The sequence below is a fragment of the Hirundo rustica genome, chromosome 21, assembly GCF_015227805.2.
Source record: "Hirundo rustica isolate bHirRus1 chromosome 21, bHirRus1.pri.v3, whole genome shotgun sequence".
In the NCBI taxonomy this organism is placed as follows: Eukaryota; Metazoa; Chordata; class Aves; order Passeriformes; family Hirundinidae; genus Hirundo; species Hirundo rustica.
This window is the reverse complement of record NC_053470.1, coordinates 4,823,478-4,829,477: the sequence shown is the minus strand read 5'-3', so window position 1 is coordinate 4,829,477 and position 6,000 is coordinate 4,823,478. Positions and strand designations below refer to the sequence as shown.

General features: G+C 41.6%; 1 protein-coding gene across 4 annotated transcripts in view; it reads right to left on the bottom strand.

Annotated features, from left to right (window-relative positions):
* LOC120762079 (5-hydroxytryptamine receptor 2A) overlaps nucleotides 1-6,000 on the bottom strand; it is a 71,039-nt gene that overhangs the window by 16,947 nt on the left and 48,092 nt on the right. The window lies entirely within an intron of this gene.

The window sequence follows — 6,000 nt, the reverse complement described above, 5'->3', positions numbered from 1 at the left end:
AAGAGAAGAGAAGAGAAGAGAAGAGAAGAGAAGAGAAGAGAAGAGAAGAGAAGAGAAGAGAAGAGAAGAGAAGAGAAGAGAAGAGAAGAGACGAAGAGATCCCCTGCTGCCAGCCCTGGCACTGCACGAACCACAAACACCCACAGATCTGTGCCATTCTGCCCAGAAATACTGCCCAAGCGAGCTGTCAGCAGGTTTTTGAAGATAAAGGTGACATGAGAATTCTCCTAATGCCGAATCCTGTTAGTCTTTCCTGTCCCAGGTCACTCCGTTACTCTTCCAGCCAGTTGTACAAGTAGACATTTTACTTTCTCAGGAAGTTTCCTAAAAATGACCTGCAATAACAAAATGGCACTCTGGAAACTCGCAGAATGGCAGCTTGTAACACACATCACTGTAGCTCGATAGGAAGGGCATAATATATATTCTATCTCAAAATATAATTATTTTTAAGTAAGCATGGTGCGTGCCTTTGAAAAACACCTACACAGCCAACAAAGCCAGTAATTTGTAATAAAAAGAAAAACAGCTTAATTCTAATTCTGTTTTGAATAAATGTACAAAACATAGGAAATGTGCCCTGTGACTGTGCCAAGAGGCAAACATGGATTTAAAAAAAAAGAATCTGTTAACGATGTTATACCTTTAAAATAATTTTATCCTCAGAAACACCCTAATTACAGAGGGTAACATTTCTCTAATTTGTTCTTTTTTTCCCTTATTTCATTTACAAAGAATAGCAATTACCCTATATTTAGAAGAGCAGATGACTGAGTGAAATGAATTCTTGGACCCCAGCACCTCTAAGCTGTAGTAATTACATTTCCAATGGAAAAAAAAATCATCTCAGCCCAAATTTGGCTCCAAGAATGAAACAGTGCTAAACACCTGCATAAGCAAAAACCCCAAATTCTTTGTAAGAAACACCAATCTTTGTACCTTGAACTAATCTGAACCCTTAAAATCATAGATTTAATGCACTGGCAGGTAGACCAGATAGGAGAGTGCTGAAGGGAATCAGATGAACGAAGCAGATCAGAACAAAAGTTGCTATTTCTTCACCTAGCATGTATCCAAACCACAGATTTTTTAATTTTTTTTTTTTTTCCTCCATATATTTTGTGGGTGGTAGAAGTTTCCACTGGCCAAACTCTCAGAGAAAAGCACACAGGAGACTATTGCCGTGACATTACTTGGAGATCAGTGTTAGCTTCTGGCTCTGGTCAGAATAAAACCAGCATGTAAAAAAGGAAGGAAAGTTCTGCAGAAAATTGCTTCATCCTCTAGGACTGAATAGCATCTCATGGCATCTGTGGTTGATGTGGCTCCTCACAGGACACATGGGACAAACACTCATTTTTAACCAGGAGTCATGGTCCCCAGGTGGGATTTCATCTCCTGCCCCAGGATGAAAAAGCAAACCAGAATTCCTGTGTGTCACTGAACAGCTGAGACGAGCACAAACTGTTGGCAGAAAAAGAAAGAAACTCAAAGTCATTTTGGCAAAGTCACAGACCATCTCTGTGTGTAGTTATTTTGCTGTCAGATAAGAGTTCCTTTCTTTTTGTGTGTGTTTTCCATCAAGAAAGATGGTGGCTATGAAACTGAGTCACTTCTGTCAGAGGCTTTATGCATATGGGTGAAAAAGTGTTGCTTAGCACTGAGCATTGCACTGTTCAGTGCATGAGAGTCAGAATCACCAGCTATTGTAGAAGGAGCTGACTGAATAATCCAGAACACAGTAAATGGAAGCAAAATTAATTATGTCAAACGGTAAAACAGAACTACTCCACATCGTAGGAGAATGGTTGCACAGAAAAAAAGATTAAAATGTCTGTTTCTTGTACATATTCAGTACTTCTACAGCGCAATCTGCTCAGGATATCTCCTGGGAAAATGTGGTGTAACACTAGGACAAATCTGGAATAACAGCAACTAAATACCTGCTTACACCACAATAAAGTGAAGAATTATGTAAAATTCACCTCTGTGTCTTCAAGAGTTTTAAGGAGAAGCTCACAGCAATCTGCATCAATCATCTCTTTTCCAGCCATGAACAGGAATCTGGAAAAGGTTTCAGTACACATTTGTTTTGTTTAGCCAGTGCCTTGAATCCATTGGGATGGATAAAAGGATAAAAACCATCCTTCAAAATGACACAGGAAGAAAAACAGTGTATATTGTCTTACTATGATATCTTTTTATATATAGATAGATATATGCACACTATATATGTGTTTTATATTAAAGAAACAGAGCTAACAGGTACAAAATAAGTACTAAAGATGCTTATGTGTATTCAAAAACCTCTTTAACAATGTCCATTGAGTTGGCTAAAAAACAAAATACGTGTAACATTCCTCATTTTAGTCCTGTGACATTTGCTGTATTTACAATTCACTTTTAACTACTTTAATGAACCGAATGAATAAAAGGTAGGAGTTTGAATAAACCCCAATCCAAAGCACAACTTCCCAGCAGTTAAAATGGCAACAAGGTGTGCTTGAGGCACCTTTTGACAGCCTGTAGCTGCCACAGAGGTGTTTCAGGCCATGTTTCAGATCCAGTGCTCTGACTCTTGGGAAGGTCAGAGGCAAGGATCCAGGAGGTGCCCCAGATAATTCCCTGGGAATCCCAAAACCAGCAGAGTGCCAGTGCTGGCTTGGGTGTCCTTGCAGCGACTGAGAGCAGCAGCAGGCAATGCAAACAGCATCCCAGAGCATTCCCCAAGCCTGCCCCTCTCTGTTTTGCAGCTTTTGAACGTTCTTTCCCACCTTCCAGGGAAACCCACCGTTGTGGTTTGTAGAATAAAGCCGACACTTTCCCACTTTGCTTTTTACCCCCACCGCGCCACTGATGCAACTGAAGAATTTTGCAACACACCAGACTTTGCAGTGCTCACTTTAAGCTTTAGTAGCTGCCACAGGCTTTACAAAAATAGAAAGCAATTACATAGAGTTTTAACATTATTGCACTGCATTATTCCCAAGGGAACGAAAGAATTTAAATGATTCTCGTCTCTCTCTCTCTTATCTAGGAAGTAAAGCACTTCTAAGTCTGAAATACCACATCAGGAAGTGTGAAGCTACGTTATCTGGTTTCTGCTAGTTTGTTTTCCTCAGATTTACATAGACAAAGAACTCAGAGACGTCCGTATCACTCAGAGAGCCGTGCACCCGAGGGTGCTCAAAAATCTCCATAGTGCCCAAGGAGAACAGAACGCCTTGCTTGATCCCCCACAGTCATCAGTGTTTACCAGCACTTCCACAGAGGGGCTCAGGGACATTTCTTTATCCTGGGTAAAGAAACAGCTCATCTCAAGGGCAGCACTGCCAATCTTTTGGGTTTTATCATCAACAGAGCGGGATTTAATGTTTTTCCGATGCATTGAACTCCTGGGCACCAAGTTACATGAGAAATTATGTTCACCTTCGAGTTTCTAGCCTGCATTTTTCTAGAGGAATAAAAGGCTGTCCTAAAGCTGTCTGGATCCCTCAAATAGCACAGCCAAGCACAGGGACGTGATCTACACACAAAGAATGATGGTGACTTTTAGGAGAAGGACTGTGTTCTTCAGTGCTGCGAGTTCAAAAAGTCCTGAGTGTCCCAAGAGGCGCTGAGCAGAGGATGGGCTCTCAGGTGATGTGGTGGCCAAGGGAATGGAGGAGACCACCAAGCAAGAGCAGCAGGTGAGCCTGTGTGCAGGCAGAGCTCTGGAGAGGTCACTGCTGGCACCCTGTACTCGAACATCTGCCAGAAGAAGACGCTGCTTTGCCGTAGTGCAACGCCACACAAAGGATTGACTTGGATCTGTGCTGCTGATCACATCCATCTGGGCTGTGACGCTGCTCCTGAGCTTCTGATTTCCTCTGAGCTATTTGTTCTTCAACTCCTGGAGCTGTCAGCATGGCACAAGCAGCCCTCGGGCAGGGAGCAGCGTGGTCTCCTTTGGAAACCCCTGAGGGGAAACTCCAGAATGTGCCTCCAAAGATATTTTGGTTCTCGTCTCACAAGTTACAGGGATTAATTGATGTGACCGTGTTTTATTGCAAATCAAACAGTTGCTCTCACTATGCTGTCATAAGAATTTTAACTAACTGTTAGATTCTCCTTTCTATCCACTATTGCAATGACTTGCAGCCTTGACAGGACGTGGAAGAAAGAAGGGAAATTAAAGCTAGAACAGATATAATTATCTGAGCTAGGGAAAGGTTGCTTGAATACCATTTAAGTAATATTTTAAATGCAAGGAGCCAGCTTTCCATATACTATACTTAAAAGAACCTTGTTAATAAAATGGGATGTTTGCTAAGAAGAAAACCTAGGGAATGTTGTTTTCATCCCAATGTCAGCATCTCTCCTCTTATAGAAATATAAAATTATTCTGGTGCGATTTGTCATTCCATAAATCCATGTGTTATATTGATTTTTTTTTCATTTATTGGCAGAGACTAAAATTATGTTTGAAGCCAGGGGATAGATTTCTTGGCTCAATGTCGTTCCCTGCTCAGTCTAAGCATCTGTAGTTGCATCTGGAATTTTTGCATTGAGTGATATGGACAGTTAACAGAGCAATGGTACAATTAATTGAATTGTTTCAGCAAGTTCACATAAAGGGTTCCTTCCAGCATTTTACCTCCACGAGAGCTATGATCTCTTCACACACTTCTGAGCTGCATGTTCTTCCTAATAATCTATCTAAATGAAACTAGTGTCTAATAAAATATTCACGGCAGTAAACATTTTCTATTTACTCATGTTCTGTATGTCAGCACAGCATCAGGGCAGCGTCCTCTCCTTCAATTTCCTTCATGCAGGTCACAGATCAGCCTTCAGCAGTTATTTAAACAACTAATAAAGCAACAGTTGAATGAACACCACACTGGAAAGTAAGTCCACAAGCACACACAGACCTCACACGAATACCTTCTAAATATTAGAATATAAATATTTTCAGATAATCTGCCTCATAACAAAGTGCACAAACATGTGTCAGTAACAGGTGGTTTTCCCCCAGCTTTGATGAAATTGAGGAAGATTCATTGTCACAAGAAATAGCTGCCAAAGCCCCTTTGAGGAAACTAGAATTCAGAACTGAAAATGATGCGGCATTATTCAATTACAGCTGACTGCTGAGGAGTTACCTTAGCTGCCACAAAGAAGGCATCTGCTCCAACACAGAGTTCCTAACACCAAATCAAACTTAGACACTGCCCCAGTCCTAGGACTGGCTCTAAGGCTAGTGAGAGGACACAAAACCATAAAGAGGATTTTTTTTTTTTTTTTTTAGGTGTTTGGTTTTATTTCAGCAGAACTCAGTGGCATATCGAATGTCTGTGCTATGCTGACAGCTGCCTGGGGGCCTACATGGGATTAGTCCTCTTTCTCAGCTCGAGCTCCCTCCTGACAATGCAGCTGGACAAATTTACCTCCAAACCATGATAAAATACTTGGTATCAGTAAGAGATAAAATATTCTTTGGATATAAAGGGTTCCTTACTCAGAGAACACAGAGCTGGCATCTTTAACTCGTCAACATTTTTACTAAATCTTCCAGGAAGATGACAAAATTGATAAGAATTTGCATACTCACTGTAAAAAACCATGTTCTGCAAACCAGCAGCGTTGGCTTTGAGCACACAGATGCAGATGTTTGGTCTGCTATACCTGGCATGTCAACTCAGTATTTGTCCTCTGTCTTGGGATATAGAGCACGATGTGAGAATGGAAATGACTGTGGAAGCAGGATGATTGCTGTTTGGAAAGGGTCAGGGATTTTGCCTCCCCCTTGCTGCAGGCTGCTTGATGTGCCCAGGATGTGATCCTTGTTTTGGCCCCTATTCAGTGCAGCCCTGTGCCAAAGCAGAGTGTGACCCACACTCAAGGGCTTCAGGGAATTTAGGGATATTGCAGGAGTTCTGTGAATCATCTTGGGGACAGTGGGTTAATGCTCTGGCTGCACTTCATGCCAGCGTGAGGCACAGTTTGTCATCTGATGAG